General features: G+C 32.1%; 1 long non-coding RNA gene across 1 annotated transcript; it reads right to left on the bottom strand.

Moving 5' to 3' along the window:
- Positions 1 to 1,436: 1,436 nt before the first annotated feature.
- On the bottom strand, positions 1,437 to 10,515 carry LOC108463957 (uncharacterized). Its single transcript, XR_001868210.2, has 3 exons — positions 10,041 to 10,515; positions 9,818 to 9,908; positions 1,437 to 1,863 (listed from the first exon to the last, which is right to left on the bottom strand). It is a non-coding gene; the product is annotated as an uncharacterized LOC108463957 (long non-coding RNA).
- Positions 10,516 to 12,069: the final 1,554 nt, after the last annotated feature.

A 12,069-nucleotide genomic window follows, 5' to 3' on the forward strand; every position in this document is an offset into this window, starting at 1 on the left:
CCCCCTCTTCTTCTCTTTTCTTTTCCTATTTCTTTTTCTGCGCTGCTTCTACGCTTCATCTTTCTTCTTTCTTTCCTCTGTCAACCCCTCCCCCCCAAAAATTCCCTCACTTTTTCACCAACAAATCACCACCAAAATCAATCTCTTAAACCCCATTCGCTTTCCTCCCCATTTTCCAGCCACCATCAACCAACCCCTACCACTTCCCTTCCCCTTTTCAAACTAACCCACAATGACATTTACAACATAAATGTTTTAGCAAATAAGCACAAGCAGAACCAACTTAAGATTTAGAGGACCAAATAATTTAAACTTTTCAAAATAATATAAATATTTTAGCTCCTGTATTATAATTCTGACAAGATAACGCAGATTAGTCCTAAAGCAATGAAGATTTTAATGCTAATGTTGAATATGTATAAATGGCAATTATGTTTATAGTTGATGAATTTCAAAATTGTTTGAAGGTAAGATTGAGACGTTCATGTCGAAGCCAAGTTTTTTATTTAAGCTCTGAAGTAGAAAATGGAACAATAGATGGAACTGTAACACCCCTAACCCGTATCTGTCACCGAATTAGAGTTATAAGATATTACCGATCATATTACAATTCATACCATTATGCATTATATAATACAACTCGACCCTAATATCACATCAGTGGGTATAATCATTTCATATATCAGAACCAAAAAATTTTATCATTTATCACATAGTCTAAATAAAATATATCTCAAAGTACATCAGCATATCTTATACATATACCAAACATATGACTCATCGATATCTTTATTGTTGAGTATTAAACATATTCTTAAATAAGCCATGCACATGCATAAGTTACGTATTAATGGAAAATAAATTTCATTATTAGCTCTTGATTCCTACATGCAACACCATACTGTAAATTTATATGTGATTTATGTTTTGGTACATTAATAAAATTTAATAAATCCATTCAATCATATATATATATATATATACATGCATAAATAAAAACTCCTAGCATTTTTAATAGGGCTTATTAGCAAATCATACTTGAGGCTAAGTAAATAACTAATATATAAAGGATGTAACATATTACATAAAGGGCAAGCTCATTACAACTTTTTTAAAACTAAACCACAATTGGACACAATTAACAACTCCAGTATAAGCTCACAATATAATTAATTGAAACTTATTTCACAATTTAGCAAACAACTACATTTACAATTTAAATTCAATATAACATAGCCGAATATACCTTAAGGTTCAATACTAGTGCGCATTCACCCTAGGCACCAAAGCCACACTTTATTAATTAATTTCATACCAAGTAAATGACAAAAAAAAAAAAAACAATCATGGAATATTTTTAATTTCCTTATTTAATTCTATGCAAAACCAAATTATATATTTAATTCGCACACCTATCCAAGGTTTCCATTACCGAATTAACAAACCAATTTCATAAATCTTTATTACTAAAAACATATTACATTAAAACTAAATATAATAAACAAGATCCGCTTGCATACTTTATCTTGGTATAATACACATCCAAGCTAATCACCTTCATACCACATCCAAGATTTATAATTAAATTCAATACTCAAAACCCATAACATAATTACTTCCAACTCATGGCATATAGCAAAATAATTGAAACGAGCTCAAACCATAGTCTAGCCAAACCAAACTCAAGCATAACACTTAAGCCATTTTCGCATGGCTAAATTATACACGACCCAAAAATCTAATATTTCAAAATAAAATCCAACCTATACATGCCATAGTTCAAGTTCGACTATTTAAATACCAAAACAGCAGATATTGTGGACTTTGCTGATGATCCCCGAGCTTGTAACTTAAATCCAAAATCTATAAAACAGAAACAAATATACACACAGTAAGCTTTTATAGCTTAATAAGCCATAAGCAAACAAACAATCTAATAATATAACTATGGCATAATAAATTTAGCCGAATTATACTAATATGAACATGCTTAGTCTCAACTTACCAAATTCATTCATGATATTTCATTTTTATACAAAGTGCTCACCTTGGCCAAAAGTCTGTATAACCAACATAAGTAATTCATAGTTTATTTACAAAGCCAAGATATCTTTAATCGTTTGAATACACATATACTCATAATTATTACTCAAGCATCATAATATGTCATCACGTACACAATAAACAAATGGTTGAATACACTTAGTTACATCAATAAGCATATCACACATCATTTCGAAAACCAACACAGTACATATATATTTCCTTATCAAATTCGTTTACTATCATATGATTACATCTCCCATATTTATTAAATAAGTCATTTATATTAACCATTAATTACTTACTTACCTTACTTTGGCTTGGTAACAAATTAATCCGTACCTGTACATAGCTCGTTTTACATATTCAAACAGAGTTTATCATTGCCCGATGAACCACTCGGAATCGGATAGGACACTCGGATAATTACGTAAATCGTACAACGCCAACGTCCCAGACATGGTCTTACATGTAGCCACATATCGATGCCACTGTCCTAGACAAGGTTTTACTCGTAGACACATATCGGAACCATATATCGATGCCATGGTCTTACTTGCACACATATATTGGATTCCTATGTCATGACATATGTATCCTAACTATTCCTAAGGTTCATACGGGGCTTTCGGATGTCATAACTCGGTCGAATTGAACTCGGAAGTGTAGTACTCAAATTTAATCATTTTTGGCCATAGCATATTAAACACCATTAGAGTTTCACCACCAAATAATAGGACATTACCTAATTCTAGCAACACTTTCGAAGCTTGATCAACTTCTCTCTCATCCCCATATAGGAATTCAATAGAATCACCAATTAACATAGAGACAAAAGATAATCCTTTACGGAGGCTTTCTCTGCTCTCGTCTCGATCCTACATTGTGAAGTTTAAGTAAAAGAGGACTAAACGAATACAGAGGGAAGGAAGAACTAAAAAAATAAATGATACATAAAAAAATGAAAAATAGGATTGGTGAAAGCTTGTTTGGCTAGCGAGAAAATAAATAAGAACCAAAAACAAAAAAAAAAAGGGAAGGAAGAAAACCTTAATTTTCTAAGAAGCCAAACAAGCTTCCCAAAAGAGCTTACTTTTATCTCATTCATGGTTTCTTTTGAATTTTCAATGATGAAAAGGGTTTCTTTTCTTTCCCAAAGAACTAAAAAATACGGTGATGCATAACAAAAAAGAAAAGAGAACGGTGACAGCTTGTTTGGCTTGTGAGAAAAAAAAAACTAAGAACAAAAAAAGAAAAAAAAAAGGGATGGAAGAAAATCCAAATTTTCTAAGAAGCCAAACAAGCGTAAGAGAAAACCCTGTTTAGTAGGGATTGATTGATGGTGACTGGAAAATGAGGAGGCAAACGAAAAGGGTTTAAGAGATGTGATTTTGGTGGTGATTGGATGGTGAAAAAGTGGGAGGAAAAATTTTGGAGGGGGTTTTGACAGAAGAAAGAAAGAAGAAAAAAAAATAAGGAAGGAAAAGAAAAAGGATAGAAAAGGAGGGAAAATTAAAAAGAAAATAAAAAAAGCTACAAGAGGACGCCACGTAGTGGTGCGTGATTGGCCAGCACTACCACATTAGCAAAAAGTTTACAGTGTTAGATTGAGATACCAATTTAGTTGATGAAAAAAAGTTCGAGTACCAATCTGGGACAAAAAAAATCATAAGTACCAATTTAGGAGAAGTGGACAAGTTCGGGTACAAATTTTATATTTAACCCTTTATAAAAAAATTCAATTTGAAATATTCTCATTAACTGAACTCTAGGTAAATAGGAAAAATATCATTATCAGTTTTTAGCCATTAAATATCTTATGCGAGTCTCAAGGTCCAATTTCAGACCTATGAATGTAATGAGCTTACACTACCTCAAGGCCCAACAATAAGATCAAAGGCCAAGTAAATCAAATCAAGATTTGGTCAAAGGTAATATTTGAATATGAATCTTTTTGAGGAAGCGAGGAATGATACATGCACAAAATAGGTGAAATTTATTAAATTCCAGTCACCAAAGCTGCCAATTTTTAAGTTTGGGGAATCAATAGACTTGTGATGACATTTTGGATGGGATCTAGGAATTTCTTAGTTAAGATGTCTCATGACATTCAAAAATCTATCTCTTAGCTTCGAAACGCACTTTGAATCGCTCGATTTTGTGTCTGAGAACTCAAGATATGACTGTTTTAGTGAAGACTGCACTGGTAGAATTTTTGGACGGGATTATGACAGGAATTATGAGTTTTAGGTTTCTAGTTCAAGTTTAAATCATATTGGGTTCGGATTTTAGGCTTAATTCTTATTATAAATGAGTCAAATATTGTACTTAATTTTATTATATTTTAGTTCTAAATTTTTTATAATTATTAAGAAGTTTAAGTTATTTAAGAGTTTTATGTTAACAAAAATTTTTAGTTTAAAACTACTTCTTGTTTAGATTAATTAAAGTTCTAATATACTTAAGGGTTTTATTTGGATTTATTTAGTTAGCCTATATAAAGGCCTTTACATTGTACATAAAAATCAATTCATTGATTATTCACTTTGTGTTTATAAAATTCTCTTTGAGTTTTCTATTCAAAAATTTTTCTTAAGTTTTCTTTTCGAATAGTTTTAATGATCTTTTCAGATTGTGGGGATCATTTTCAAACTTTTTCTTGCCAAGTTTTCTTTCTTTGAAGAGAAATTAAAGCTGCTTGAAGGGGTTTGTGGATTATTCTTGTTTCTAAGGCTCCTTAGGACTTCTACACTCATGTTTCATCTTTTCCGTCTATCTTTTTTATTTTCTTCTTCATTGTTCTATTTTATTTACCTTAGTTATTTATTTCAATATTTTTTCTTCAGTTTTTTTATTTGACTTAGATTCATATACGTTTCAGGTTGTGTCAAAATCCAAGTTTATTTTCGAACGTCTAGAGCCCTAAGTCAAATTTGCAACTTGGACAAACTTTACAATCCTTTGTTGCCATATGATAATGAGCTATTAACACTAGTGTGGTTCCTGACATCACCTCAATTCCAAACTCTATCTTAAAGTTCGAAGGTAACCTTGACAGCTCTTCGAGAAATATGTCAAGAAATTCACTAACGATTTGGGTGTCGTTTACTTTGGGTTTGACGACTTCAACATCCTCGACATAGGCTAAAAATAATTTGCATCCCTTTTGAACCATCTTTTTTATGACCATTGCTAAGATAACCTTTGACAAGTAATTTCTTATGTTTCTTGCCATAACAATTTCCTTTCCATATTTGGTTTTCAAGGTTGCCCTTTTCAAGGCACAATCTAGGTTTACTTGGTGCTCCACCAACCAATAGATCAAATTCTTCAAATGGAAATTTCATGAGATCGACGAAAAAAATTTCCTCCTGCAACTTCAATAGACAACTTTTGTAAATTCTATCCATCTTAATTGTTTTTCCTAATGGGCTTATCACTGCCATAATACTACTTGTTTTTTCTACTTTTTGATTCAATTTTTCAACCATATTCAATGCTATATACGGATGAGTAGATCCCACATCGATTAAAGGAAAGAAGGGCACATAATGGATAAGGAATGTACCTATGATGACATCGGCAGCATCCTTATCCTCTTGTCCTTTTACAACAAAAACTAAGGCTGGTTGCCTCGTTTCTACTTGGTTTGCACCTTGTATTGGTGCTTTCTAGCCTTGACTTCTGTTGTTTCGGTTGGGACCTCGATTTCCCTATCTTTGGGTCATGTTTTGGCTCTGACTCTATGATTGGTGGGTTTATTTCAATGAGGGCAATCCTTTATTTAATGTTCTTTTGACCCACACTTAAGACAAGCACCAATCTTTTTTCAACATTCCCTTGTGTGGTGTTTCTCATAATTTTGGCACCTCGGAATGCATTTATCTATGGACTTGGACTGTGGCTTAGCCCTTTTTGTAGGCCTATGGTTCAATTTATTTGAAACCGAATCCCTTTTGTTCAGAACCTTTTGCATCTTTTCTCACTCTTTGTGTTGGATTTCTTCTAAGATTTTGGTTTTTTCAACCAAATTTTTGGGAGTCACAATCCCTATTTGAACCTTAATTATCTTCCTTTGTCGCTACATTTCGGGATTATAACAAACCAGTCTTAAAAATTCATCTTCATACTCTGAAAATGACATATCTCATTGTTTTAGTTAGATAAATTCATGTCTATAGGCTTCAACATATCAGGGACCTACTTACTTTTTCTAGAAAGAATCATGGAAATAATTCCAAGTTATTTGTGCTGCAAGTGTTCCCTTAACAATAGCTTGCCACAATTTATAAGCTTGTCTCTTAATAGGGACACGACTCCTTTTAACTTTTGCTCTGAAGTGTAGTCTAGGTTCTTCAAAATTCTTTTTGTCATTTCTATCCAATATTCTGCTATAGTGGGAGTTATTTCGACTTCTTTGAACAATTCTGCCTTGTTTGACTTAAGTTTTTCAGAAACTATTTTTCTGTTTCCATTACTCAATCCGACGACCCTTTGAAGTGTTCTCAACATAGCTTGAGTCATTGCATCTTTTCCAACGGTTCCATCATTTTGATTTCCCATTCCCATATCTTTGTTCTCGTAACCTCCGCCATCATTCGCTGTAAAATCTCTTACGTAATCCTAAGTTGGGTTTTCACCCTGAATAATGGGCGGTTCAACAGGTGTAGCCTACACGGTCTACCCCTACCACATTTGCTTTGAGTGTTTATAATGGTGTTTTATGAAAATCTACAATTTCAAACAATTAGTACTTTTTTTCAAGTTTTCAGTTTGTACTACATTTCTATTTACAATTTTTCTACTACTAGAAAGTTTTCTACAATACTTGGCATCGGACTCCTCAGACTAAGTTTTTCAATAGATTCCAAAAAAATATTTTTTCCTATGCATACTTCAAAAGTTCAAAATTGTGTTTAGAAAACCTAGGCTCTGATACCACTTAATGTAACACTCCTAAATAGATCTAGGAGTTTCGGCTAAGCCAAAGCTGCTACGTTGATAAATGAAGTGACCCTGTAAAGCTATTCTTTTGCTTGAGTTGGATTGTATGAAAATCGCTTTTCTTGTTTTTAAGAAAAATATCCATTAATTAAGCCGACTTCACTTAGCAATTCAAATACAATATTATTATTGTGAAGTTCTGAAGAAAAAGGTTAAGGTTTAGAAGGACCTTTCAAAACTTTTAAATGTTTTATAAAGTAGTGGAAAACATTATTAAAAATAATACTTTTCTAAACCAAATAACATGCATTTATCAGAGTATTAACTAAGTATCATGCTTAGAATTAATAAGCTAAATAATCTCTAGCCTAAGATATAAAAAGCAAGAAATAATTAATAATTACAAACCTAAAAATGATTAAGGGAAACTTTAATAGAAGTTTTAAAATAATATTAAAAGAAAAACAAGATGCTAGTTCAAGGTTCTTCCAATGCCATTTCGTGTCCTAGTTTTCTATGTTACCTGAGAGGTATGAAAAAGGGGGGAGTCAACTTATGACAGCTCAATGTGAGTCTAATTTTATAAACCATTATATATAATTGTACAAACAGTAAAAAATTCAATTTATAGCACATAGTAAATTAAGCCTAATGTAGGGATCATTTAGTAAATCAATACATGTACAAAATAAATTCATGGTACAATGCAATTATAATTTTATATTCTCACCCTTCCATCCTATCTGCCCTCAAGCATCGCTTGACACTCCAAAACACATATCAATAATTGGGCAGCTTAGATTTGTTTATTTTTGGAGACGATGGTCGTTTACTTGTCATTTGTGACGATGACTTTTACTACATTAACTTACCATCTCGGTTGCCCATTTTTGATGGCTTTTTAAAATATCATCTCAATTTTTTTTATTTTGATTACATTGCCACCTACTTCGTGCAATACTGACTTTTTATGTGGGCTTATTTTGTCAATTTCTCCTATGAAACTCCTCCATCCTCCATTCTCAATTCCATGTATTTATACACATATACTTAGCATGTAATGCTATTTATCATCAATTGGTGCTAAATTTAGTATTTTATACTATCATTTAATGGCATGTATTCATTCATTCATTCACATCAATTTTCACATATACAATTAATTTATACGAACTAAAAAATTTTTCACATATATAGTATATTCATCCGAATTAGCATGCCTAGTTCGACTAACCCATACATACATGTTCACAAGTAGGGTTCACTCATACAGGGTTCGCATATATAGTGTTCACATATATAGGGTTTGTATTCTAAATTATATAAGGGTTTGCATAATAAATTCATAGGTGTTTGCATTCCTAAGGTTTGCATTGTAAGCGTTTGCATACATTAGGGTTCGCATGCATCAGGGTACGTACATATCAGGGCTTGTATATAGAGTTCACATGATAAGTAGTTAGGGTTCACATATTACCATATGTAGGGTTTGTATAAATAAATTATAGGGTTTGCATATTAGTACATGTAGGGTTTGCATCTTACACAGATAGGGTTCGCATATCTAAACAGATAGAGCTCGCATGGCAAAAAGAAAAAAAATAAGGTTCGCATGTTTAAACAGATAGAGCTTGCATGGAAAAACAAATAAAGTTCACATGTATATTCTTCCTAGGGTTCACATGGATGTATTAATAGATCGCATACAGAACCATATAGGGATCTGAATATGGGTTCACATATAGTGATTCGCTCATATTTGCTACAATTCGCCTAGTGGAGTTCGCATATATAAGGGATCACACCTAGGGTTCTCATTCATAAGTGTTCGCACATATGGGGGGTTCGCATACAAGGGTTTGCCTATACATATTAATTACTTTCTAATACTTTAATTGACCTTAATTTGGATGAGGAAATCGATGATCTATTGGGAGGAGAGGGACGATTTTGAAAATATTTGAAATCCTAAGTTGAAAATTAATTTAGCAATGGAGGGGGAAAGGACAAACTTTGGGAGTTTTTCTCTTGAAAAATTCTCTAGGTAAAAATTCTAAGGTTTGAATTAAATTTTTTATTTATAGAACTCTTTTTCCCTAACTAAAATAGGTTTAGGAATTCATATAGAATTAGGACTAATTTAAATTAAGGATTAAATTAATTTTTTGGGGGTTGGGCTAATTTGAAAATTTGACACTTTTATGGGTTAAAAATAAGAAAATAAAATATTTTAGTTGAAAGATGCACAATGAGTTTTGAACTTGGGACCCAAGGGGAAGCTAAGGCTTAACCACTAAACCAGCAGTCTTATTCTTGTTAATTTCTTAGTAGAAATAATTTTTAAGACATTCTAAATTCTCTTACTCTATGCTTTAAAGAAATAAAAATCTAAATTTTATTCCCATTTCTTCTAGGACTAATTTTGGGATGTGACACTTCATAAATAAAAAAACAACAATAGTAACAGTATTAACATGAAATTGTCATACTGTTGGTAGCGGTTCATAGTTTTAATAGTAACAATAAGCATGCATCAATGGTAATTACAGCATTAGCATAGTGAACATGTCACAAACATAACCACATAATCAATTTAGTAAATAGCAATATACTAAAATTAGATCTACCACTGAATTGATTCATCAGTTTTTCAATAGCACAACAGAGTCTATTTTTAGATTGGATATGAGATTACTTAGTAAAACTGAAACCATTAGATCAATTTAATCATTAACATAATATAAAATCAGCAACCAAAATCGCATGGGAGGCACATTCATTTGGCCAAATGCCAATACGTAGGCATGATAACACTAGTCAAGACACATACCTTCGCTACTAGACCGTGCGGTACACCCCTCGATCAGATCTGATTCGACTCTCCCAGATCTGGCCCTTTAAACATTATACGTATGAAAATCCTTTATGGTAGAATCAATTATTAAAACTTCAGCAAGATCTAAAAGGAATCACTTAAACCATAAAGAAGAAAGAATCGTAATTCAGTTGGATTTTCGGAATCAACATTCAATCAATGCAAGGGGATGGCTTACCGATTGTTGCAATGAATATGGATTTAACCACTACAGTCTTACGCCAAAGGTGATTCACATGAACAGAAATAAATCAACATTAAAAGAAAAGGAACTCGACAACAAAGAATGATGTAGTGTGACAGTGGGAAAAGGAAAATTCGAATGTATGAGGGTGGTTTGACAAAAGAGTGAAACGACAGTCCCAATAGGTGTTAGGAATGGTGGCAAGGGAAAATCCAAAGGGGGTTCGGCGGTTTAAGGTGCCTAGTACAGTGGCTAGGAGAAATAAAGAGAGGAAAGAAGAGGAGGAGAAGGGAAAAGGATGGAAATGGTGGCTAAAAGGTGGTGGTAGGAGTGGCGTCACTTAGGGAGAAAAAAGAAGAAAAACTAAAAGAGGAGATGAGCCAAAATTCTTAGGGTTTGGGCGGCACAAAACAAGGGAAGAAAAGAAAAGGGGTGGTCGGCCAAGCATAATTATATATTTATACCTAGGGTTGGTGACACCCTAGCGTTTTATCCCTAGCATATGCGACACATGGGGCAAAAAAATGAGGAAATTTGGGCTTTTAGAAGCTCCTAATAGGAAATTTTTAAAAAGAGGCCCAATTACAAGATTAGACAAAAAAAATTGAATAAATTTGATATTTAACAATTTAATCATTGAAAAGTTTTATCCATATCTTGGGGCGTCACGTTTAAAATAATAAAAGATAAAGTAAGTATAATTTAATAAATTTTAAAATAATTAAAATTGATCTAAATCTTTTCATTAAATGTTAGTTATTTATTTGATTTTAATTTCTTAATAAATCTTTTTCTACTTTAGTAAAAACTAAATATATAATTAATTTTCTTTTTATCAATAATATTAATGAAAACAACATATGGGAAGTTACTTTAAATTTCATGAGGGTTTAGTTGAAAAGAAAAATATATTAAATTAAAGTTTATGATATTTTATGAATAGGATAGGATAGGATAGGAGTGAAGTTTTAAAAGAATATTTAAGTCAAATTTTGATAAAATATAATATAAGTTTGTTGAGAGATTGAGAATAGCGACTCCTTGTTAGTGTTTCATACCCACCAAACAAATTATTCATCTCACTGTTTTTTTTTTATAAAGTTTAAGTCAAATTCTGATAAAATGTAATATAAGTTTACTTAAGTAATTAATTATTTTATATATCGATCAATAGTTTGATAGTGTGATTTAACCTCCGGCGACCTCCAACTCGAGCTAACATCTGCGACACTATAGGAAAAAGGAAAGGAAGGGAGTAAGCATTATAGCTTAGTAAGTAAGTATGTAAATATTAATAAACAATACATTATCATACTTTAAACAAAATCACAATATGTTCCCGGAATATTACCATCACAAACACACATACTTTCACTATTACAATCATAAACAGGTTCAAAATAAGCTGTCTAGCAGAGTTCTGGCAACTAAATTATTTATTTCTAGAGCTACGGAACTCCAAATTACAAAACTTTAATTTTCCTTGAAACTAGATTCACATATATTCTTACAATAAAATTTTCATAATTTTTGGTTTAGCCAATTAGTACAGTTTATTCATTGAAGTTACCCCTATTTCACTGCTCAACTGTTCTGACCACTCTTCACTACGAATCAATTTTCTCCTCGTAAAGAATTCAAAGGATGTTCTAGTTTATTTCATTTGAAACTAGACTCATTAAGGATTTCAAGCATATAAATTATATCCCATAATTATTTTTTACAATTTTAATGATTTTTCCATGTCGAACAGGGATCACGTAGTCATTCGAACCGTCTCTCAAAAACTTAAATATCTTATAATATAGAATTCTTTTGCTTGCTTTGTTTCTGTTATATGAAAATAAACTCATTAAGCCCACCTTTAAAATCGAAGCTCTCTTGTACACATAGTGGCCTTCACTTAGCACTACTCATGTGACCTAGCTCGATTGTACACATAATTTTGGCTCTCTTGTACACATGGTGAACACTTAGTACCACCCATGTGACCTAGCCAGTTTATCTCGTAGCTCTCTTGTCT

Source organism: Gossypium arboreum, chromosome 13 (genome assembly GCF_025698485.1).
Source record: "Gossypium arboreum isolate Shixiya-1 chromosome 13, ASM2569848v2, whole genome shotgun sequence".
In the NCBI taxonomy this organism is placed as follows: domain Eukaryota; kingdom Viridiplantae; phylum Streptophyta; class Magnoliopsida; order Malvales; family Malvaceae; genus Gossypium; species Gossypium arboreum.